General features: G+C 37.6%; 1 protein-coding gene and 1 long non-coding RNA gene across 6 annotated transcripts in view; both read left to right on the top strand.

Moving 5' to 3' along the window:
* LOC141366052 (uncharacterized) overlaps nucleotides 1-16,176 on the top strand; it is a 106,527-nt gene extending 90,351 nt beyond the window's left edge. The window contains exon 3 of the long non-coding RNA XR_012371004.1: nucleotides 16,120-16,176. This is a non-coding gene — a long non-coding RNA (uncharacterized lncRNA). The remainder of the gene's footprint in view (nucleotides 1-16,119) is intronic.
* An 8,934-nt stretch (nucleotides 16,177-25,110) lies between these two features.
* Nucleotides 25,111-26,550, top strand: part of col23a1b (collagen type XXIII alpha 1 chain b) — a 40,225-nt gene continuing 38,785 nt past the window's right edge. For 4 of the 5 annotated variants that reach the window (XM_073871072.1, XM_055179316.2, XM_055179318.2 and 1 more), the window contains exon 1: nucleotides 25,112-25,182. The gene's annotated coding sequence lies outside the window, so the exon portion shown is untranslated. Of the gene's footprint in view, nucleotides 25,183-26,550 lie in introns of all 5 variants that reach the window. The other variant, XM_073871073.1, reaches the window with a different exon arrangement.

Here is a 26,550-nt window from a genome sequence, read left to right as displayed (position 1 = left end):
GAAAACGCGAATGCCTATAAAACTGCTTGCCATTGTATTTAGGGAGCTTCAAATAGCCTTTAGGCTAACCGTATGCATACGGCAGCTGTTACGAACATCATAGGATTAAATAATGCTGACGTTGTTCCGTGATTTTGTGGTATTTATAGGAGTTTTATTCAGCGACCACCAGTCTGACGTTTGGACACGACGCGTGCTCATAATGCCGCAAGCGAACGCAGGTCATCAGCCGAACAGCTGATCATAGCTGGACATGCTGGGTTTTTAATTTTCATCTCCATAAATATATGTAGTAGTAAAAGGCTAAAAATTAATATCCATTGCTGATACTAGTTTCTCGTCATTGTGGAGAGCGCAGTTCATGGTTGCATACGTTTATGGTTGTTAACACGGAGTTTCGCGGAATTTTCGTCAGCGAAAAAAATAAGAAATATGACCCAAAGCACTTAGTTCCAAACAGTTCCCACATGACTTTTATGTGACCGGAGAAGTGTTTTTTTGTAAGTTTTGTCAACATTTCTGTTCACTGGGAGCACAAAGATACATGCACTCTCTCATCCATGTCTCACTGCACCTCTCCCACGTGCACGCGCTCTACTATCTGACCGAAGTCCGTACACAAATCCTCATGTATTTGTTCAGTTTTATGCGTTTTAAGCGAGCTGAGGCAAACTAACTATCCCTCGCATTTATTATAGGGCAAGAGGGTGTGTGAGGTACAGGAGTGGGGCAATTGGCATGTTATTCAGAATTCTTTTTAAGTTGTTTTTTGATCAGTATTGCTGTTTACATTTTCCTTGTCTTCTTATTAAAGAAATTTGCTCTACAAGAGATTAAGTTAAGTGCACTAAAACTTAGACCCAAGCATTAAAGGCGGAGTCCATGATGTTTGAAAGCCAATGTTGATATTTGAAATCACCTAAACAAACACGCCCCTACACCCAATAGAATCTGGACCTTCTGTTGATAGACCCGCCCCACACATACGCAACCCGTCATTTTATTTGATTTGATTGGCTATAAGTGTGTTTTGGTAGTCGGCCCGTCTCCTTTTCCAACGCGTTTTTCAAACATCGTGGACTCCGCCTTTAAATAGGTTGTAAATAGTTGGTTACTTTCATGGATAAAGTAATGTGTTCCCCTTGTTATGCTGCTTGGTTGTTGCTACTGTGTGCAATGGTGTAATTATTATTTTATTTATGTATTTTAAGCAGCACTGAATATTCTTACTTGTTCTACCTCACCTTACTATTTGTTAAATGTAGTTCAAAAAGTGTTCCTTTTTTAAATTAAGAGCTGTAACATTTGGTTTTATCATTGTGTCATTTTTATGATATAAACTGAATGAAAAAAAGCAGTATCGGCTCCAAATATCGGCTAAAGAAAATCGGCAGCCTGTATCGGTCATCGGCTAAAGCTGATGGAAAAAAAATCGGTATCGGCATCGGCACAAAAAAATCCATATCGGTCGATCCCTAGTGCAGATAGTGGATAGCAGATAGTTTTGTTGAAAAATCTTGACTTTTAATCTTGCCTGTGAAAACCCAACTACATTTTTTGTGGTTTTCTGTTTTCTACATAAAATCATCATACGTTACATGAAGAACATTTTGTGAAAATACAACCTTGATAACTTTAACTCTTTCCCTGCCAGCGTTTTTTTTTAAAAAATTGCCAGCCAGAGCCAGCATTTTTTTCTAATTTTCACCATTGTTTAATTCCTTTAAATATATAAACATACAATATATCAAAGGGAAGAACAGACCCTCTGCTTTCCACCTTCATTTGTTTTCTTTTTATCATCTCTCAAATATGATTAGGTTTCTAAAAAATACCAAATTTTGAGCAAAAGGCTGGGATAATTGCGTTTTTGTGAAGGACTTTTGATAGAGATTCAGAGCGATCCTCAAAACATACACGGAATTTGAAACGTTTGCCCTAAGGGAATACTTCCGGGTTTTATAAGGTGGATAATAGCAGAAATATGGATTGCCGGAAAAACTCGTCATTGGCAGGGAAGCGTTTTCTCTTAATTGACAAGTTCACTTGTCAATGGCGAGGAAAGAGTTAAGGCATCTTTTATGCATTCTGACTTATTAACACTGTTAAAGAGTTGGATTTCTTGTGCTAAACATGGGCAAAGATTCAAAGAACCATTCGGATGTATGAAGGAGTATTTCTGTACTGAATGCACTTTTTCGGGGTTTGTTCAAGTTTCAAAAAGTTTTTCTGAACTACTGAATCTGTTGTGTAAGTAGTGCAGGAAGTACAGTGGAAGTCCTTATATGGGCACTTTACCTAAAGTCAAGAGCTGACACTAAATCAATGTCACCAAAGAAGTGTGTTGTTGTTTGTAAGGGAAATTCATGCTTGTTCAGCTTCCCAAGGAAGGCGGAAACAATGTTTTTTTGTTTGTTTATTTGGGGTGGAAGCAGAGTGGTTTGTTTAACATTGGGTTTTGTTGAAATGGGGCGGTCCTAGGGCTGCACGATTCATGCTAAAAATGTGAATCACTATTTTTTTCCATGGTAATTGAGATCCCGATTCTCTTTTTTTTTTACAAAAACATTTATTATGCACTTAACATGCTACAGGACTTTCAGTTATAATAATGTCTCTTTTAAAAGTCTCTTTTCCTTATTTTAGGCCCCTTAAAATTTAAAATAATTTAAAATATATTACCTGTTAAATAGCACCTGTGCTTTTTGTACTATCGATCTGGCCAACCTTAAAACTTTAAAAACACTAAACCTTTAAAAGACTAAACAGTCAACATTTTGAGGCATCAGAGAGAAACCAAGTTTGACTGATATTATAGCATCTTGGATTGTCATGTAAATACTGAACACGTGAACGCAGCATCTGAATACAGGGAAATACTGTATATGCAAGTGAATCGCCATCATTTAAAATGAAGATCGCATATATATATGAATCAAGATCGTGATTCTTTTTCGATTAATCGTGCAGCCCTAGGCGTTCCTAGTGATAAAACAACCGGGTCATGAGTTGCAGGTGGTAAGTAAAACTGCATCAAATGTTTTGGCAATCGCCGCATAAGTGCACATAATGTAAACGACACAAACATAGTGAATCATAAGTTATTCAGAGATAGTTTTGTGTGTGTTGCATGCTTGTGACTTTTAAACATACATAGATAGATACAGGTCATTGAAAGTGCTGAAAGTTTTCTGGAAAAAAAATCCATGTTATTCCCTGTGTAGTGTAGGATAATATTATAGAAATTCTAGACTTTTTAAGCACACGTGCTGCTAAACTGTTCGCTTTAAATGTTTATATTTTCTGTATGAGAATATTGATTCATACCAAAATGCTTTTTTGCATAGTTGTGTTTGACACATGAAAACGTCTCGGGTTACGTATGTAACGGTTGTTCCCTGAGAAGGGAACGCGACGCTGCGTCTCCCTTGCCATACTTCCTGCGTCCCTGTAACGTCATTTTTGGCAATATTTTAGATAGCGATAAACTTCCATCGAAAGTGAACTGTAACAATGTATCTTAAAAGGTAACACGATGTAACATTGCTCTCACTTGAAATGTGTCCCCACATTTAGTCCTTGAATTTGAGGGTATTGCACCTGGAAAGTCCTTGAAAGGTCTTGAAGTTAACTAAGGTGTGGGAACCCTGAGTACAGCTGATCTGTCTTTTATAAATCTGATAAAACTAAAGACTCTTTGAAGATATGAAGGATGCAATACTACTCTATAGGCACTCAAACATGAGATAAGCAAAAACAGCTTGTGTTATGTGAAAAGATTGAATTCAATGTGAAATTAATAAATGAAATCAAACTTTGATGCTCCAAATCTCAAAACTTAGACATATGATGGCTGTGTATTTAAGTCTGTCATAAGAATTTGCTAGGAAAGCGTGACTCTGTAGATCAGGTTGTAAACCTCGTCCAGCTTACCTCATGTGGCCATACGCTAATGATTATGATAAGATTATAGCAGCTCTTTCCAGCCACGCCAGTTATTTAAAAGAAGGAGTCGAGTACAGTGTGCCATTATTCAAAGCCAGTGAAGGGAGAGACCAGACCTTGTTTTTTAGTAGTTGGATACTCTGCCCAGCAATCGCTCTTGTTTTTGGGTTTAACTTTGACAGCTGTTGTGAGCCAGCTGTGAGGATGATATTGCCGTTTCAGTTGATCCTCATCCAATGTTTCCAAGATTCGTTGCCTCAGAAGGAATCAAGTGATTTTTTTTTAGAGTACAGATTGATAATGATAAAGTCTTGTTCAGATATGTTTGTGAGGATTGTAGTTGTGCTACAGTAGCTTTTGTTGTCTTTACTGGCTGTCATTAGACCCAAACATCAGTATTAAACATTTTTTAATTGTATTTTGAACCTAACTGGGCTTGATTACGTTCAATCGTTGGGTTTTAAATATGCAGCATATGTAACTATAGCTGAACAGCTTATATGGATCACATTAAATCAAATGCAAGTCCATGGCTGTTTTTTACATTGCATGAATTACATCCTTCGGGAAAAAGCAAAAATCCAAGCTCTTGATATCTATTTATAACTGCCATAAATAACAGTCCATGCAGAGACTTGAGTTAATGTTTTTTGTCTGTTGTGGCCATTGTGAACTGTATCTGTAGACAGTTACAGAAAAAGGCCACAGAGAGACACATAACTGCATTAATGTTAACTAACTGAATAAATTAGTATTTAGTTACATCAGTGATAGGGACACACGACACACACATGTTTTTATCTTGTTGATTGATGTCCTCCTGTGCGTTCACACCAGACGCGAATGAAGCAAGTAAATTGCATATAGTTGGAAATTTAAACATTTTGAGTTAACTCACTTCATTTGGTGTGAAATTCACGTCATTCGATATATATATATATATATATATATATAATATAGCTCAAATTGAGTAAAGAGCGTTTTTTACAACTTACCAGATTGTCTGACCTCCTCACTTACTTTCTTCCAAGCAAGATCCTTTTTATTCCTGTTTCTATAAAAATACGAAGATGTGTCATACAGCTCCGGGTGTCCACATGCAAGGATGATGATTTTGTCCTCCATTGTTGTTTTGAATTTCTGCCTTAGTTCACTACGTCCTAATCACGTCACTACTAGAGCAAGCTCCTGATTGGTTAACACGGCATTAGGGCTTGGCGATATGACCAAAACCATTATTACGAAAATGTTTTCCATATCAGTCGATATCAATAATTATCATGAAAAATAACAAATCTTTATTCCTGTCAAATTTAAAAGCAGATTTTTGTTCCTGAATGAAAGTTGCAAAAACCAGACAGTTAATAATGGTTTTAAACTACTTTTTTATTCAGAACATGACAAATACTAAAATCTTGTTTTAATTTTCAGGCATCTGTATTAAATGTAAATATATTTGTTATGAAATGAACATTTCTGACACAGAAAGCGGCAGGCTACTGTCGCTTTAAGACCCAATGTTTGTGCGTCCAACATTACACAAAAGGAAAATGTTTCTGCACATTTGGATTCTGTGATTCCGTCCGCATTATCTGCATCGCGTAAGTCATATGTCCCTATAAATGAATAACTTGCCTCATCTTACTCCACTCTTTCAAGTCTAACTGACACTGTGAGGCTGTTTACACTTGGCATTAACATGTGTTTTCGTCGATCGAATCACAAGTGGACGACGTTAATGCCAGGTGTAAACGGTGTTCAAAACGTTTTGAGCTCGTCGACTTTCGACCACTTTCAACCACATCCAGAGGTAATCGAAACCACTTTCGATCGGATCGCTTTGGAGTTGCGGAACGCACATGTGGTTGAATGCGTTCGAACAGCCGCACGCGACCGCCTTCTCTCCGCCCATTTATCTAATATGAGGTATTAAACACAATGTTTTATGTCTTTTTTGACTTCTGGCGTGAATATACAGTGAACAGAGCTATTTTTAGAGTTTCATTGATAACACTAAAGCGGCTGATATCCGTAGTTTCGTTTTGAAAGCGTGTGAAAGTTGCGCGATCCTATTTCATCAATTGCGCTGAAAATTAAGAGAAAGTTCTTACATATACACGTAAAAACACTGTGCAGCATGTTTACTTGCTAAACAAGCAGTGGATTCCGACATAATATTAGTTTGCGTCCATATAAACTCATCATTACTCCCGCTCGCGTTTGAATGACAGCAGAGAGACTCGCCCACCGTCTCACAGACCACCTCCTCATAGTATTCAACATAGAAGTGGTCGAAAGTGGACAAAAGGGACGGATTTAAATACCAGGTGTAAACGTAATGTGTCTCTCTCGTCCACTTGTGATCCAATCGATGAAAACACATCTTAATACCAAGTGTAAACAGCCCCTGTGATTGGAAACCAAGACGGGAACTGGGAGTGCTTGGGCAACGTTACGCCCAGTGCGCAAACATTATTGATCACTTATTGAACTTCAACGTCATTATCACTTTATCGAGGAAAATTACATTGAGAAAATTATTGTTATCAAATTATCAAGCACTACATGGCGTGAATATCTGCAAAAGTTCACATTTTTTAACTTGTGCGATTTGTGCGAATCATGCGTGTCAAACACCGGAATCACTTAATTGACCTATGGCTAAGCCACGCCCCCTCCACTCACTCGGACAAACAATCAACATTGGGTGATAGGCGCTATGAAAGCTGTCACAGTAGGAGACATTTCACAGGAGGCAATTGATGATTTTTGGAGACAGAAAGACTATATATCATCTCGAAGTCACCAAAAGGGCCTTAACTATTAGAGGGTTATATTAATAATTTTATTATTGAGAAGTTTGATGAAAAGCTTCAGCACACGTTTCTAGGACAAGCCTTTTTATTTACCATCTTTACCAAGAGTAAGTTACCTCTCCGTTAGTTTGGTGCTACAGTATTTACATGAATCATTCAGCACAACATGCTATTACAAATAACATTTGTTATCTTGGTTATTTACAGATACGTTAATGAAGCTAAGTGACATGATGTACAACGCAGCTAGAAGCTAAGTTTGGCTAAAAGTTTTCTAATGTTAGGCTAATGTAAAGATAACGTTCAGATACGTTGTTGCCTTATCTTAGAACAGATGTAGACATCTTTGTTTAATTTATTCACGTTTAGTTGGTGTTGTGGTCTACCGCATAACTTAATCTGGATTAAGCAGACACTTATCTCGGTTGAGATGTGGCTTGGGAAAGGATAAAAATACACAACGTCGCCCAGCCTTTCGGGATACCTAGTGTTGGAGTTACATGTACCCCATGCACACCGTTTGACCATTTTAAACTTAAAATGACAAGAAATAACTTATGTTAATTAATGAAAACTGACTAACTGCAATGCATTTCAATGGACGTGGAGGGAAAGAATGTATTGGATTGCTATGCGCACTGTGACTAGCTCATCGTGTTTGGGGGCGTGGCTTAGCCATAGGTCAATCCCCGCCACTTCATCTGTGCCGCCTCATTCGTGCAAATAGCACCACCTCATTCACGCAAATCGCGCCACTGGATGTCTATCGTGTCTTTGCATTGACTTGACATGTAAATCACTCGCGTTAAACGATTTGTTTGCATCTGTTGTGAACGCACCATTAGTGTTTCCTATTTGCATAACCAACACTTTTTTATTCAAAAATAAGAACTCCAATGGTCGTTTGTGCAATCAGCTCCTTTCGACACACAGAAACATATGGATAAGCGCCCTCTAATGCCCACCAGCATATTTAGTTCAAAATATGTATATTCGACAAAATAGTCACATATTCTGTACAAGTAAAATGCGCAGGTTATATACAACATGTGAAAAAGTGAGCTTAATGCATAAAACATTATGGGGTGGTTTCCCCGGACAGGGCTTATCCTAGTCCCAGACTAGATGTTTGAGCTGCCTTAATTTAAAAACATTTTGTACTGACATATTTTAACATATATCAGTGCCACTGTTTTGTCAAATGTTTTTTGTACGATGTGTTTGTAAAAACTGCTTAAATGTCCCAATATAACTAAGGCTTAGTCCTGGATGAATCTAAACCCTGTCCAGGAAACTGACCCTACTGTATATAGAAATTATTTCCACATCTGATGACTGTTAAGACAGACTTACTATTTTCATTATTTGAGAAGTACAACAAGATAATTAGTTCAATATTTAGGTGTAAAAAGCACATCTATGCCCAAAAAAGAACAAGCGCACCCTGTTTTAGCAATTTAAGCTATTGGTCAGTGTTTTGGCGACAGACTCTACTGCGGAGCCTTGATGTCTTAAGATGTTGTCTTCATGCAGTCTGGTCTGAATTTGATGCCGGGTGGGAGGGTAACAAGGGGGCAATTAACTCATTTTTCCTCCCTCTTTTCACACCCTTACAGCCAAATGAGCCTGTTGTCTGGTGTTAAAAATTAACGTCTTAACATATAACACCTGTTGAATCAATGCCCATGCAATTTAAAATAAAAGACACAGACCTAATACAAGACTGATGGAGGGCCGAAGCCCTTATCCAAAGATCTGACAATCAAAGTGTTAAGGAATTCATTAACACTAAGTCTTTTTGAAAGCTAGGTGTAAATGTTATCAAGCGCCTGCACCTTTTCATGTACACTCATGTTGGTCTAAAGGCGTTCACAAAGGAAATATCTTCCATGAACATGCCGGATTTCATTAACTTGCCGCATTTAAAATGACTGGTTGTCGGCCTGGGATGTGAAAAACCTCATTTACGTGCGTCTGTGTATTTCAGATTCAGGCCTGCATACTAACTTCAGCACTTTTTTAACATGCAATTAAAGCAATGTAATATTGAATCTCCTCCAACACTAAGGATCTGATACAGGTTTATTGTTATTAGTTAATGTTTAAAGGACAGTAGGCAATTTGAAATTACTTGAGGTTCAATAGATGTAGCTCTGGTCAATCAGAAATTGAAATTGTGTATACTTGCATTGACACTTTCATGTTTAATGATATTATTGTCAGCATTTTAGTATTGTCATGTTTGTTTGGTTTCTGCATGCAATTGATTTAAAACCATTGCTCTCCGCTAGGTTGGGATGTGTAGTCTACATAAAGAATGTGGCATTCAGTTGCAATAGTTACTAAGTATTATATGACTTTTAGCTTTAATGTACAGTGCATTCCAGGGTTGTTATATATCTTCATATCTCCTTTGCTTTCTTTACACATATATCCACGAAAACAACTAAAACGCTGCATTATGCATGCCAGGCCAGTAGTTGGCAATGTCACACAAATTCAGAACACTTAATACACATGCACGACAACACCATTTATGTCATTTTGTTGGAGATGATACCGGAAATAATTTATTTTTCAAAGACTTGCTCTTTGAAACCAGGTTTTAAAAGTTTGTGTTTTCAGGCCCCCCAAACACATTGTTCGTTTAAATAAAAAAATATGGATGTTGTGTCTGTGACGTCACTAATAGATTTCACCCAAGAGTTTTTTTGAAGCCAATAGTAGGCGGTGCCTGTCCTTGCCAGCAAGATGTGGGTGAAGCTGAGGTGGCTGGTTGCTAAAACCACGCCTGCCTAGCTCGACAGTAGTGACATCAGTGGCAGTTCACCCATCACTCAAGTGGCCACGGCCTTAATTATGCAGAACTTTAAAGGTAGGGTATCCCTAGGTAGGGTAGCCGACTAGCAATGAAATCACGATCCCTTCCTCCATTCAAATCGCCATCCAAAGGCACGTCTCTTTCAAAGCACATGAACACGCACAGATCAGACGGTCACATCTCATGTCTCATTCAGCTGTGAGAAAACTTTGCAGTACAAAGTAAATAACATTACCAAAATAACCAACATAAACAACTGGTTTACATCAGAATTAGTTTAGGCACACTTTCGGTTGTGTAGACGTAGTAACTATATTGTTACGCTAATCCGTAAACGAACACAAATTTCATAAGCAACACAATGTTTCATCAAAGTATAATACCTAAATCCATCTCAATAGAAACATATCGCGTACCTACCTTACCAAAATAAACAGTGCACGACCCTTTCAGATCCTTTGCCTCCTGCAGCTGTTTGCATCTCGTGGTAAAGCAGTAAAGTTACTGATGTTGGGGTTTTGCTATTTGCTGATCCAGGCAGTTTTTGCTTTGAAAGATGTCTTTCGTTTTGTGGATCCTGTGCAGGTTGTCAATTCAGCAGAAAAGTTTGTCATTCTCCCTCTGTTTACAGACGGGAGGTGAGCGCACGTAAACGCGCCGATGACGTATGGTGTCTGCGTGAAGAGGCTGCGCAGTGGGCATTCAAATTACGCTTACAGATGAGGGACAAAAAAGGCAATTCGGACCGAGATCTATGATTGGTGATTGGTTGAACATTTTTTTGTAGATGACATACATTTCTACAAATACATTTAACAACTTAACATAGTGATTGCTATCAGGATGTGAGGAGACTTTTAACCAGCATAACTAAAAATGTTTGTGGATCAAATGAGATACCCTGACTTTAAGGCTTAATATAATTTAAACAGATGAGTTCAAAAAATCACCCCCCTCACAATTGTCATAAAGGGCAAAATTAGCTATACAGACCAAAAACTATTTTTGTACCAGGCTGTAAATATATTATTTTCTGCTCTGAAGTTGTGCATTTTAACATGGGGGTCTATGTGAATTGACTGCCTTTTGGAGCCAGCCAATTTAAGTCACTTCCGTATTGGCATCATCAGACAGATCGGAAGGTTGCCCCTCGGTTTAAATTGATGCCTGTAGTGTCAGTGTCATTCACTAGATCAACCAAGTGACTTTGCGTGACCCACTCAATCCCACTGTGCGACCCACTAGTAGGTCCTGACCCACAGTTTGAAAACCTCTGGTGTAAACAGCCCTTGAGACTTCGGAAGTCTCATTGCTTTTTGAGGCTGGAGAACTTAGGATAACCAGGTTTGTTGTCCATCTCTTGACAAGATCTATCCATAATATCAAAGGGGTTTTACATATATTCCCTTAGGTTTATACGTCCATAACTTACAATTCAACCCTCATTTAATTGAGTTAATATTGATTCCTGGTTTAGCACAGCTGTACTAAATTGGAGTGCAAGTGTCATAATTCCCCACTGACCATGTTGAGTGATCGTCAGATTCACACACAATCTGTGGACCATTTGCAGGTTTGTATGGATTGAGTTAAATGTGCCACACCACACTGTAGCTGAAAGCACAAATAAATTACTGAAAATAATATTCGTATGATGATTCATGTATGAATGACAACCATTACAATTCTGTGAAAATCTCTGAAGAAAACTTTTGCGATTTATGTGAAGTTCTTCAGGCGTGGATTCTGTGTGGGCCCTGTTAATCATTCTTAATTGTTTAGATGGGATGTTTACGATTTGCTTTGTCTGTTTTGGATTAATGCGCTTTTTACGTTTTAATGTAAACTTGCGATAAGCATTGTAGTGCTTTCAATTAGGAGAAGAGGAAGTGAACGTTTCCTCCAAGTGTATTTGGTCATGTAACTGTTTAAAGAAGCATATGATGCAAATGCCTATCCCAGTTTTCTTTGTGATAAATCTTCCCAACTCATGCCCTGTGGAACGGGGCATGTATGCAAGACATTATATGGGTGTTGGTATACCTCTGATCGTACAAGGGAGTGTGCAAAATGTTTTCCATATGATACCTTCAAAAGCAAACAATATGGCTGTCGATCATTTTCCTTCTCAACATTTTTGCCATTTCCATTTTTGTATGATAACTAACTAACACCAAATTAACTCTTAACCCATTTCTTCCTTCAACACGATTGCTTTCATAAAAACTGAGCCTTACAATCAAGTTTCAAGCAAGTACGAAATATCATGATGAATCTCAGATGCTTCAAAAGGAGCAAAATATTTTGAGATGGCAGATCATCTTTTTTAAATGACAACTTGAGAAGCATAAAAATAATTGAATTTAAGTAAAGGAACAGTCTGTTCAGAATTGTCAGGGGGCAATACGTTTATGGCACACAGTTTGGCAAATCCGAAAAATGCCATACTTCACTTACCGCACTAACTTGATCAGTTTAATGCATTACACCCCAGTGTTGAAAGTCACATCATAAAATTTCAGATGAGTCCTGCCCTTGTGGATGAGATGCACAGCAGAGCCCTTTAGGCAATGAAAGTCCAAAAAACTCGGCTGTCACGACATTCATGGAGACTTCAGTTAGTTCATGGAAGCTCAAAGTGAGCCATAAAAATACAAAGAGCTGTGATTTTTCTTAAATAATCTTCAAGAAATCCATTGATTTAAAAAATTTCAACCCAATCTCAAGCAAGTCATGCGATAGTCACAAAATATTTGATTTATTTCTTTGTATCCATGGGCACAATTTTCTGCTTTTTGCGTGTCATTGAGCACAAATGTCTTTTTTGTGTCACTCAACACTAGTTTCTATAAGTAGTTTTTCGTGTCCGTAGCATGACTTTCTTTTTCGTGTCATTTTATGTATTGTTTTCTCTTTTTTTTACCATTGTCGCTTCGGGATGGGGTTAGAACGACTTTTTGTTACATTTCAGACATCCTAACCCAAACTCTAATTCCAACCCCAAGCGAAAATAGTAAAAAAATCGGAAGAAAAACATGTAGAAACCAAAACATCAATTACATCCTAAGTCTAACCCCAAGCGACAATGATAAAAAAAGGCGTAAAATAACACGAAAAAGAAAGTCGTGCTAGGGACACGAAAAACTATTTATAGAAATTAGTGAAAAAGACACTTGTGTTTGAATGACACGAAAAAAAGTGGAAAAATGTGTCCATGACACAAATAAATAAATCAAATATTTTGTGACTATACCACGAAATGCCTTGAGGTATGGTTGAATATTTGAAGAGTTTCGTTACAAAACGAGATAACCACCGTTTTTTTAATTGTTCACAAATCTCGTTGTGCATTCCAATTAATTTCAATGCAACTGCAGTTGGTTTGTTTTGATTTAACCTTCATAACTTAAAAAATACAGCTAAGTAGCACCATAAAACAAAATAATAACATAATAATAAACATGTTTTGACAAAAATGTTAAAAAATTGATTTATCTCGTTTTGCAATGAAACTCTTCATTTATATATCCTACCAGTATATGCAGGTAGTATTTTATGTAATTCTATGTTTTTTGACAAATAAAATCCAATAATATGAGAAGATTAGTGTGGTCAGCTGCTGTGGCTTGTTAATATGTTTTATGCTGCCTCCAACAACTTTAAAGCTTTAAAATGCATCACACTTGTAGTATGTAAGTTTATAATGCTTTTGCATGTTTACAATGTACAATTGACTGTGTGCTGTGTATATATCTTGTGCCTGTTTGATTTATAAATATACAAAGAACAAGGTTTGAAAAAGATTCCAAAGGCACATTTAATTTATTGTAAATTATAATAATACCCCAGTATTGTTTTCTTTTTGTTGTTAATATAAACATCTGATGGAGATGCCATCTTCATCACTTTCAAAAATTATTAATCTCTGAATGTATTAATATATGCAAGTTATTAATAAATTAATTTATTGCATTTCATTTAATTAACCAGCAGAATCACTGTGCCACACCCCACCTATACGTTTTATGCATAAATATACACTATGTACCGCCATCGCATTTGACAGCCTCTATAATAACACAATAATGGATAAATCTGCATTAAGAAAACGGAATTTACTATTAAAAAGGTTGTTCGTGGTTTGAATGTGTTGCTAATGTTATCCCCAGCCTGTCCTAGCCTGACCCTTTTCTACCAACATCCCCTAAATGTACAAATTTAGTGAGAAATAATCCACTACAGACGCATTGATGCACAAAGTGATTTGATTCACATGTAGTGCTAATATACCACTTTATTTTTTAAACATCTTAATTCTTAAAATTTTGATCAAGTTTATCACGTTTAGTCTTTTCTGCTGCAGCTTTATGGAGCTGACGGTAACTTCCAGGAACTCTTGAAAAAACTCTTGGAGATGACGGGACTCTCATACTAAAGGACTCTGATGCAGAGGATCTTTAACTCTTTCACCGCCAGCGTTTTTTAAAAAAAGTTGCCACCCAGCGCCAGCGTTTTTCATGATTTTCACAAAAGTTTAATGCCTTCCAGAAAATGTTCTTCTTCAAATATATAAACATACAATATACCAAATGAAAGAACAGACCCTCTGCTTTCAAAAAAAAAAAAAAAACGTGAGTAGTTCTTTTGTAATCAGCTTTTGAATATGGGTAGGTTTCTGCAAAAACACCACATTTTGAGCAAAAAGCTGAGATAATTCCATTTTTGTGACAGACTTTTCCCATTCAGAGCGATCTTTAAAACAGACACGGACATGCAGCAGCTTGCCATAGGGCAATACTTCCGGTTTTAAAAAGTTGCGGTAGTGGATAATAGCGGTATTGCGGAAAGACGGAAATACTCGTCATTGGCGGGGAAGCGTTTTCTCTTGATTGACGAGATATCTCGTGGCGGGGAAAGAGTTAAAAAGGCCAAAACAAGGACTATCACAGCATGAAAAATAAACATATGACACACAGGCCACATGCATAACTGTGTGCATAACAAGTGTGCACTTGGGCTGAAGTGTACAGTTGCGAATGCCATGATAATCAAGTTATGGACTGTGGCATGCTGGGTACTTTATCTGGGTACCCTTTTGAAGGAAAATGTCCCAGTAACAGTGTATGCTGTGGACCTTTTACAAAATAGATTTTGGAATTGAAAGTGGAGAGATCGGGGCTTTAGTCTGTCTTGTTACTTGATATCGACTCTAATTTATATTTATATTATAATGCTATATCTTAAAGGTGGAGTGTACAATGTTTGAAAGCCAATGTTAATATTTGAAATCACCTAAACACGCCCCTACCCCAATAGAATCTGGACCTTCTTTTAAAAGACCCGCCCCACACATACGCAACCCGGCAAGTATGTCGGTTATTAGACACGCCCCTTACTGCTGATTGGCTACAAGTGTGTTTTGGTAGTCGGCCCGACTCCCTTTTCCAAAGCGTTTCTCAAAAATTGTGCACTCCGCCTTTAAAAAAATGAGCATTAGTGAGACGGTTCACATTTCACATCTTTTGCGTAAGCAAATACGTTATTTTGAAAGTAGACACGCGACAAGTGTGCTCGAATTTTATCCAGGTGCGGTAGCGCTGCAGCGAGTTGCAACGAAAGTCGCAAAAGGAGGAAAATGTCGTGGTTGCGTTTTCCTCATGGGTTTAGGCGTGAAATGTGAACTGCCCCTTAGGAGGTCAGCAGCTTGTTAACATGAACATTTCAATTAAACAAATTAAATTTACTTTAACCTTCACAAATTTCTCCCATAGCTTCTTCCTGGATTTGCGGGGTACATCTGCCATATTTAGTCCTAGTGAGCTCTGTTTCTACTTTGTGCTCTTGTTACTGTCAGTGCACTTGTTGTAAAAAATGTGTTATGGTTGTTTGGCTGGACTCATGTGATGTCATTCTTGGCCACCATTCTGCTACAGATGGAGCAGGCTGCAAAGATTTGTTTTAATGTGGATATGTTTGTGTTTGTCACAAGTCGTCTTTTCCCACATCTCTTATCTGGAGGGTGGACACTTTTGGAGAGTCTTCCACTCAGAACTATCAGCTTAGCCAGAGGAAAGGATGTGCTGTTTTCTGACATTGAGGAAGGGTTCAGTGATATCTGCCTAGCCAGTCAAGGGCCGTTACCAGTTTTATCCGAGCTTCAAAGATGATCCAAAGCCAGTGATTATGTTTGATCCTTCCATTCACTTTAAATCGCGTAACTTATGACAGTTTGTCTCATGAACAGTGCTTTCATCGCTTCGGTTGTTTGGCATAACACTGCAAAACTATTATGTTATTATAGTGTTATACAGTTGTGGTTATTACATTCAAGAATAATACAGTGTAAGAATATGAAATAAGAAATGAGTACCAACTGGAAGCCAAACATTTCTTGTCCAGGTCATGTAGTTTGTCAGTCGAAATGAAAGGTGCATTTAGTGTTTGATCCTCTCATTGTTTACGGTTCAAATGAATGTTATTAATATTTGTAATAATATTGTTTATGGCAGTGATCTGCATTTGCTTCTCTGTTCACAGGTCCTCCAGGAAAACGTGGAAGAAAAGGCAACCCTGGTAAGTTTCTGATCATGCTGGGGCAGCACAGCTGTGAATTTCATTTTAATAATAGATCTGTTTCTCTTGCTGAACCAAACACACACACATTTTTAAGAGAGAAAGTATACATCACACTGTTTGAAAGGGGCCTGCACCTAAACCCCAAAATTACACCAAAATGTAAGTTGAGCAAATTCAGCTGTGTTCCTGTGTAAGAGAAACACTTTGATCGTCCTCTCATGTGTCCCAGATCATTCGTTTTCCTCTTCACCTTTGATTTGTAGTTTTTGATGAATCAATGGACAGATGGAAAACTTTTCTCTTGTTGTCATGGTGACACTGCCATCCCATTCATGAGTGGGGGTCAAAGAGAAAAGCTCTTCTTGTCTTTCACTCATTTTCCCAGCATGCTGTTTGTTTTAGCGGTGATCTCTTCTGACCTCAGAAACCCGAGAGCGCTTCTAAGTTTTAACACCATGCTAAATATCCACACGTCGCCAGCAGGTAAAAATGACTGTAATTTTGATACAGCCGTCTATGTGCGCTCATTATAGAGTTCTTAACCCTAAGCGCACATCTGCCTGTCAGTCATTTTGCAGAACATTTCTTTACTTTGTCCACTTGCATCAATGAGCCTGTAGATAAATTGTGTACACAAATTGAATCTTACTGTGCATTTTAAAGTTGCAATGAAATTTACTTTTTTGTGAACTTTATTATTTAAAAAAAATTCATGTCCCCTCATAATCTTTCATCAAAAATCTCCTCATCTCCATAAAACAATCTCTCTTTACTTCCGGTCATGGGGTATGGCAGGTGGGAAAAGATTGCAGCGATTAGCAAATAGCAACATGACCCAACTTTAAACGATCCAATCAATTCCAAATCAATGGACGAATTCAAGTCCAGCTCTACCTCTTTTCATTTCAGAAGCGTTAAACTCAAATACGTCACCGCGAAGGGGAAATAAGACAATCGCTACTTCCGTTTTATGGCGACTTTAAAGCCCATTTACGTATTAGTAGGTCATTCTTCTATACTAAGCTATTATGACCCAATGCCAAGAGTCAGACCTTAGGTTTCGCACTAAAATACGCCTTGTATGTGATACCCATTGCACTTTAAACTGGACTTAAAATATGTTAAGAAGTTTTAATTATATAAGACAACATAAATACACACATTCAGCACAGCTGTGGATTGCTAAATATATGTTCATGTATTTAACTCATTCCCCGCCAGCCATTTTTTGAAAAGTCGCCAACATTTTTTGTTATTTTCACAAAATGCCTTCCAGGAAACTTTTCTTCTATATAAACATACAAATATTTCAAATGAAAGAACAGACCATCTGCTTTCAAACAAACAAAAAACAAACAAACAAAATTTGAAAAAAAAAAAACGTTTTATCCTATCTATATTTTTTCTCTGCTTATAAACTCTTAAATCTGGGTATTTTTCTTAAAAAATTATTTTTTTTTAGCAAAAAGCTGAAATAATTGCATTTTTGTGAAGGAATTTTGTTAGAGATCATATTCAGAACAATTATCAAAACATACACATAGTTAAAAATTAGTAAATAATGTTTTGGCTTCAGTTTTTTTCATAAATTGGGTAAGTGGTATTGCAGCTTAACACAAAAATTTATCAGGAATACGTTTTTTTATGTAAATGTTTTCTTTTAAAGGACAAGTTCGGTATTTTACACTTAAAGCCCTGTTTTCAGATTGTTTATGATGAAATAGAATGGTTTTGACTGAAATTTGGACATATGCACCTGCCCCGAGAATTTTCAGGTGTTTGTTGTTTCACCTCCCACCTCTACAATGGCTGTATAGGTGCACTGGAACAATCCTTCCTAAAATGCATTAAACTTTTGTTTACAAAGACGTGAAACTCACCGAATGGTCAGGGGTGTTCACTGATATACTCACACAAAAATCGCTGCAAAAGATGCTTTCTGTCATGTGCTTGCCAGATCTTTTGTACTAGACTCAGGTCTGAGTGTATCTGGCAAGACCATGACAGTACTATGTTCTGTGTGGGAGCATGTGGAGGCATATAGTTGTGTGGCTTCCACATGTTCCCAGTGTTTTGTGGCTGTCATGGTCTTGCCTGACTTTGGTTATAGTCCAGGTCGGATGTTGGCAAGATTATGGCAGCATGGTGTTTATGTGGGAATACGTGTTGTTTCACATCATGTATGTGTAACACGTGTTCCCAGTGTCTTGTCACTTTTACCCTTCTCCCTTATGTACTCGTGTCTTAAGTGATTAATTATGTTCACCTGTTCCCCATTGATGTCGTGTCTATATAATGCCCTCGTGTTCTCTGTGTGGTGTGCGTGCGTTGTTGTAAATTAGTGTTGATGTGCTCAGTTACATGTTTCAGTCATTCTCTTGTTCTGCTTTGTGTTCCATCACAGTGTTATTATTTCATGTTCTGTTTTACCCCCACGTGGGTTTGTTTTGTTCTGTTTAATTAAAATACATAGTTATATTTTCTTACATCTGGTCTGCGTTTGGGTTCTTCTTTTGTTTTCACTTCCCGGTGTTTAACCGGTCGTGACAGCTTTCCACTTGTGGACCTATTTTTCTAAACGCCTCACACGCGTACATTCTTCTGCTGAGAGCTTGAATAATAGACACTCCAGCCCAGTTGGTGGCGATAATCCGCCTTTGACAATTGCAGGAACACAAACAAGGTTCCCGGCGTGGAGTAATACCGTACCTCACTGCACATCTAATACAAGTCAATGGAGTTGGACAAAAACTACGATAAAACCTGTTGGAAAGCATCTTTTGCAGCGATTTTTGTGTGAGCATATCAGTGAACACCCCTGACCACTCGGTGAGTTTCATGTCTTTGTAAATGAAAGTTTAATGCATTCTAGGAAGGATTGTTCCCGTGCACCTATACACCCATTGTAGAGGTGGGAGGTGATACAACAAACACCCGGAAATTCTCGGGGCAGCATCATATGTCCAAATTTCAGTCAAAACCGTTCTATTTCATCATAAACAATCTGAAAACATGGCTTTAAGTGTAAAATACCGAACTTGTTCTTTAATTGATGAGATAACTCGTCAATGGCGGGGAAAGAGTTATTATTAATATCCAATATATGTAACACTTAGATACATATCCAAGACAGAAGCAGAACTTTGTCTATGTTCTGTGTTTGATGACATGAGATCAATGAAACCTTCAAAACACACAGCTTGGTCTTTCTATAAATCTCCTGCAACCCAGGTACTGACACAATGGGAATCATCTTTCTCTCATTCTCTCTCTTTCTATCTATCTATCGTTTTTATTTTCTTCCTATTCACCATGACAGTGATGAATCAGATCTCCTGCGTGGCCTTGTAAGCTTGCAAAGCTCTTATCATCTGGACCATTTGCAGGAGTTATCACTTGTTTATTTTCCTCCTCTGATCTCATCTGGGGGCAGATCTGATTCCTCCAAGCCCCCCTTGTGTGTCTCCAGATCCATTCGGTGTCACATTTCACTTTTGCTGTCACATCTCTCAAGCATTAGAGCGCAAGAACGTGCCGATGACTGTCTTATGCATTACACTCATGTTCAGCAAAGGAAATGTTAATCCAGATGTCTTCTTATGATGCTTTTGACACTCCAACTGCCCGACTTCTCCCTGAACTTTTGCATATTTTCAAGTGCAAGGGATAATTTAGCTTTGCTCTTTTAAGACCGCATGATTTTGTAAGGCTGAAATGACTTGCCATTAAATCAAAATTGGTCTTTGCAAACTGCAGACCACTGCATTAATATGGAGCGCTTGTTTCACAAGAATGCTTTTTTGGACACCGAGATCGTTCCCACACTGCTGGAATGCTTTGGATGTCATTTTAGGCTGAATTTAAATTATTAGGATTCTCCAAATTTGCAGTTTGTTGTCGCAATCTATCAGATCAAAACTGCTTCTGAATACTTATTTCTGTTTCATCAGAAAGACAGATTTTATACACCTCAGGTGTGCATTAATTTTCAACAGATCAGTGGTCTTGAGGTTATTATTGTGGGCACAATGTAAATTTTAGGGTGGTTTCAAACCTGAGTGTTTGTTTCGGAACCTGGTGCATTTTTCTCTTGGTTCGGTTCGGCAAATATGAAGATGGCAATCGCGCTTGGATTCACACTCGGTCATGAACATTCGGTCTGAACAAGGTGATCTCAGTCCGATGGTAAATGAACTCTGGAGCGGTTCACTTATGCTGAGAAACCCACAATAAACCTTTATGTATTGTATCTCAAAACATACGTTATTACATTCTTATCAATGAGAGGACACTTCTCATATGAGTTTTTTTTTTTTTTACAAGTTTTGCTCCATTTTAATGCTTTGCCATGTGAAGGACGAACTGAACCAAGAAAAATTGCAACAGTTTTAATTCCTTTTTCAAAATAATGGGTCTAAAAACACCCGTAGTGATACACAAAAGTACAAAGATATACGAGTGATTTGGTCAAATTGTCAGAATGTTATATAAATTTATATTCAAATCTACACTCACCTAAAGGATTATAAGGAACACCTGTTCAATTTCTTTAATCAACCAATCACATGGCAGTTGCTTTAATGCATTTAGGGGTGTGGTCCTGGTCAAGACAATCTCCTGAACTCCAAACTGAATGTCAGAATTGGAAAAAATGTCATTTAAGCAATTTTGAGTAGGGCTGCACGATAAATCGCATGTGATTGTAACGCGCATCATGTCAGTAATGCCGGTTCCTTGATTAGTAGTAAATCGCGATCAGCTGTTTTTAGATGGAGCAGCTTTAACTACACAGAGCCATAGTTCCCTGACAAGCTGGGCCATTTCGCATACATATAGCAGGCGATACGTCTGCGATAATTAATGCGAAATTGCCCCGATTGTCAGTGAACTACGGCTCTGTGTAGTTAAAGCTTACAACCGAGGTATGCAGCAAAGCATTTGTGAAGCCACAACACGCACAACCTTGAGGCGGATGGGGACAACAGCAGAAGACCCCACCGTGTACCACTCATCTCCACTACAAATAGGAAAAAGAGGCTACAATTTGCACAAGCTCACCAAAATTAGACAGTTGAAGACTGGAAAAATGTTGCCTGGTCTGCCTGGTGGTGGTGTTATGGTGTGGGGTGTTTTCTTGGCACACTTTAGGCCCCTTAGTGCCAATTGGGCATCATCTCAATGCCACGGCCTACCTGAGCATTGTTTCTGACCATGTCCATCCCTTAATGACCACCATGTACCCATCCTCTGATGGCTACTTCCAGAAGGATAATCATTTCAAATTGTTTTCTTGAACATGACAATGAGTTCACTGTACTAAAATGGCCCCAACAGTCACCAGATCTCAACCCAATACAGCATCTTTGGGATGTGGTGGAACGGGAGCTTCGTGCCCTGGATGTGCATCCCACAAATCTCCATCAACTGCAAGATGCTATCCTATCAAAATGGGCCAACAATTCCAGATAGAATTAAGGCAGTTCTGAAGGTGAAAGGGAGTCAAACACAGTATTAGTATGGTGTTCCTAATAATCCTTTAGGCAAGTGTATATTGGTATATTGGCAAACCTACGCATAGTTTGAGACCTTATTGAAAGTAAAAAAAAAAAGGATTTCTAGGCCTTTTTCTCACGAGAAAAATTTGAGATGCACATAACTTAAAGGGATAGTTCCTAAAAAAATTAAAATCTGTCATCATTTACTCAACCTAAAAGTTGATCCAAACCTGTATAAAGCAGAACGGCTTTATTCTGCTAAACAGGAAAATGTTAATAACCCAACAGATCGGGGCACCATTTACTTCCATAGTATTATTTTGTGAAGTCAATTGTGCCCCAGAAATGCATTCCCATTGCATTTGGGTGAACAGTTTTCCATTACATCGTACCCCTCGGGTCAGGTCGTGTCAAGCTTACTTTGGCTTGGTTAGCTTTTCCATTGAGTTTAGTAACACTTCCGAGTGGGAGGGATTATAGGCGTGTCATTATATACTGTAACATCATACAAAAAGTGGGACCGAGCATCGTTGGAATGCAGTGTTTCCCATACATTCATATATTTGTCAGTCCAAAATCGACCACCACAAATAGATGTTTGCACATCGCATTTATAACTACCTCTGTCTCACATGACAGTTTCTGTTCAAACACCTGTGGCGTCAGTCAAACGCTCCACTGAGGCACATTTAAGTTGCAAAAATGCTGTGTATACATACTGTACGTGCGTGCACATTGCGAATGTGCCACCACATACTGCAAGTCTGAAAAACACTGGTATGGTGTTCCTGATTCTCAGCCTATGGATGTTTTTCACCACTTAAAGGGAGTTTGGAAACGTACCACAAAGCACAGATGACAACAGGTTAGCTCGCATTGACGCTGGTAGTGACAAATTTCTCAGAATTCAGTGATCGACGGTGTTTTCATGTCACGTTTTAGTATCAGCTCAGCTCGTTTAGAACCTCAACCGAGGTGGTACTAAAAAGTATCGGGTACTACACACTGTACCCGGTGGAAAAGCCCCCAAAAGTGAGCTGACCCGACCCAACCCATGGGGTACTATGCAATGGAAAAGTGCCATAAATGATGACAACATTTTTGGATGAACTATCCACATAAGCAAAAGTCTTTATTTTCCCTCTGTGTAATTTCACTGCTGTCTATGAGAAACAATTGATTTATTAGATAATATCTTTCCTATGGGCAATGTTTTGATGATTTCAACCTATCTGCTTCATTTAATCATATTGACCAATTTGTTGTTGTTAAAAATGAGTGAAAAAATGTAGTTTTGTTTAAATCTGTGCCAGTTTTTATGATTAATAAATGCTATGAACCAGAACCAGGTTTTGTGCATGCACGGCTATTTGATGTACACGTGCATATACAGCATGTGTTGTGTTTAAACGTAACACAAAATTTAGCCTCATACAATCAGTACAAACACTCTTTCTAATGATGCGTTGTATCATTTATTATTGTGTCATTATGTCCTGCTCAAACTATTTCATGTTAATTACTCTTTAGTGAAACAAATAATTATTATGATAATATGACTTTAATTGTTTGTTGTTTTTTTGTGTTTCAGGCATTCCAGTAAGTACCTCTATTATTGCTGAAGCTTTAATAAAGAACAAATGTGAGTTGGTCTGAAGGTGGTCAGATAAAACACAGCATGATCAGAGCTGGCTTTACAGTCGTGATATTGACAGCAAATGAGGTGAGATAAGAGGAAATTGTCATGTGGACTGTATAAATGCTCCAGGAAAAAAATCTGAATCCATCACGTTCCACTTTTCACTCGATGGTGTCCGGCGATCGAGTCCTAATAACCTGCCGTGTTTCGTGCAGCCATGACATATGAGACAAATTTCTGGATTTTGCCACACACAGATCCTATTGTGCAAGTTAAACACTGTCCTAATGTGTATGTTTGTAACTCTGTCACACTAACAACACTACACTACAACAAACTTTGTTGCTGTGGTTGCATCATATCTCGTGTTGTGACCAGAAAGTCACAGGAATGCAGAAAAAGTGTGTACAAACATGTGGTTGCCCCAATTAGTCACACAAATAAGTGTTTATGTATTGCAAACTCTCTAGTAAATATGTTAACATGGGTAACAATAAGGTTGTATTAGTAAACATTAGTAAATGCATAAACAGCATGTATAATTCTTGTTCATATTAGTTAGTGTCAATACAGCTATTCATGTTAGTTCTAATGCATTATTAATTAATGTTAACAGTTACAACGCCTGATTTTTTAATGAACAAAGATGCTTTAAGGCTTGTTTATAGACTGTTTTAGCAGTAACAACATAAAAAAATTATGTGGAACAAACGTAACTTCCGGTAAACTTCTGCAAAAAATCAATAACAACAGAGTCATTTAAGAGTCGTTTATTTCTTATAACAAGCAAAATAAACAAAAAGTAGATTACCTTAGTTCATATCATAGCTAAACAGTATCAAAAACTACACCGAGCTAACGTTACTTAATGTATACAATGCAGTGGCGGCCGGTGACTGCTTTTTTCGAGGGCGCTTCGAGGGCGCTTGTCACAACATGTATGTAGCCTGTCATGTATGTGCTTCGTAATTTCAAAATATGTGTTCTGCGCGTCGAGTGATCCTATGTGCATCATGTGGTGTCTTGTCAAAATAAGTGCCTGCTGCGTTTGCCAGATACTCACATAATCTAATGTGTAATTAGAGTTTAGTGTTAAGGGAGTGTTTTGCGTGTATTTTGTGAACGTGAGCGTCTCTTAGATCGTGAACGGTTTTGACGCGTGTGCAGCGGGCACTTGTTGTGACAGGACACATGATGCACATGGTTCACATGATGCAACAAACACATATTTTGAAAACTCAAGCAACACACATGACACTCCGAACACTTATTTTGAATTAGCGCCCCTCGGATGAGCAGTCACGAGCCGCCACTGATACAATATTAACTACAGATCGGCTGCCAAACGTCCCTTCACATAGAAGCGATCCATGTTCGCCATCTCCCCTCGTCTTTAAGAAACCAAAACATTTGTTAATTTCAACGAGGTATTTGTTCCAGAGGTCAGTTTAGCAACTAGTCACACCATTAAACAAACAAAGACCAGAAGTTACGTTCCATCCAGAGGTGTAACCGCGACAACGCATGTGCATTCGATGAACCGTCTATACTCGTGCTTAGCCTCCGCTGATCGCACACGCGTCTCAAAAAATGGACAAGACGTTTATAGCTGATGTGCTCGCAATACTTTAGAAGTATTGTTTATTGTTAGTTCATGTAAGCTAATGCATTAACTATTTGTGAGCAAATACAACCTTATTGTAAAGTGTTACCTTTCCCTGCAGCCGGGAGTATTTTGTTTACTGTATGTCCTATGCATGTATTTTGGCAGGGGTCAGTCTATTATTATTATTATCAATTTAGATGATTCATTCAAATGGCTTATTTTTTGTATTTTGAATTGTAACATGTTTTTTATTACAGGGCACTCCTGGGCGAGATGGTTACCCGGTAATTGCACCTTTATTAATTATACATACTGATGGAGTTGCATGTACACCTTAGTTAATAGGCAACTGGTGTCATAGTGCACCACCTACTGGATAAATTAGAAATGATCACTACAGAAAAGCAAAGACTTTAGGAGAAGCATAGCTATATGTGCTGGACTTGAATCATTAAACAGAATGGTTGCCAGTTTTATAAAGAGGTCAATATTGAGTAACTCAGATTTAAATGTCTAGGCCTTTAACTAAAAGAAATAGCAACATCAACCTGTTTGAATTTATACAAAGTGTCTCAGTACTGCTATACTAAAGCATGCTTTCATAAAATGATGCTTGTGGTATAATTATATACACTCTCAGAAATAAAAGTTGTCACTGGGGCAGTACTGTAGGGGAGAATAGGAGCAAAAGTACATTTTTTTCAGTAAAATGTAATTTTAAAAGATAATGTTTTAGACAGAGATATATTTTTACTGTGGTCAATAACTCACAATTGTGGTATATCAATACCAGGTTAAATTTTGAACAAATGTAAAATTACTTCAGTTTAATTTCCTTTAAACATAAGTAGTGAATTGATCCTTTTGACCCTGTCAGCTGGGACGAAAATAACACACACACTGTAAAAAAATTTGCTGTCTTAATTTTTTTCTTTAATAAACTCAGATTTAAAAGTAATTTCAACTTGATATTATTTATATTGACAATTGCTTATTAAAATGAAGTTGACATATTTCAACTATTTTTGCATAAGTTAAAATAACTGATCTCTAGTTAAAATAAATAATAGAAAGTTGAAAAAATGTAAGGCAGCAAAAAACATTTTTTTTAAAATAACACAATTTGTGTTACACTTGTTTTTATTAAATATACTTGACTATGACCTCTCACTGCAAACATATTTTGTCATTTATCTTTGCAAACAGTACAAACTTTTGAACTATATGAATTGCATGAAAATGAAATTAAATCAAATTAGAATAATATACATTTTCAACATATTGCAACAGTATTAGCAGCAGGACAAAAGTAACAAGTGACCCGATTTACTTTTATTTTGAAAAACACTGAGAAGTGAAACTTCAGGATGTGTTAGGTCACTAAATAACCTGTAGATTGATCACTTTTGGAATTGACTTATCACGGTTGAAAACATCTTTCTGGACGTGAGAAATGATGATGATATAACATGATATTTGTCAGCTCTGTCAAGTATTGTGTGCTAAAGATGCTGTCTGGAATGCAAGTCTGGGCTCTGATAAAATCACTTTGTTACTTTCGTCCGATGTAACTTTTGCCCCTGTTATTCCCTAACTTTCGAAAAGGTGTATGATAAAGATATCACCTTTTAGGTACAAAATTGTACTTTTTG

The sequence above is a fragment of the Misgurnus anguillicaudatus genome, chromosome 9 (genome assembly GCF_027580225.2).
Source record: "Misgurnus anguillicaudatus chromosome 9, ASM2758022v2, whole genome shotgun sequence".
Taxonomy (NCBI): domain Eukaryota; kingdom Metazoa; phylum Chordata; class Actinopteri; order Cypriniformes; family Cobitidae; genus Misgurnus; species Misgurnus anguillicaudatus.
Note: the sequence above shows the minus strand (reverse complement) of the source record. Positions and strands in the feature narration are given on the sequence as shown.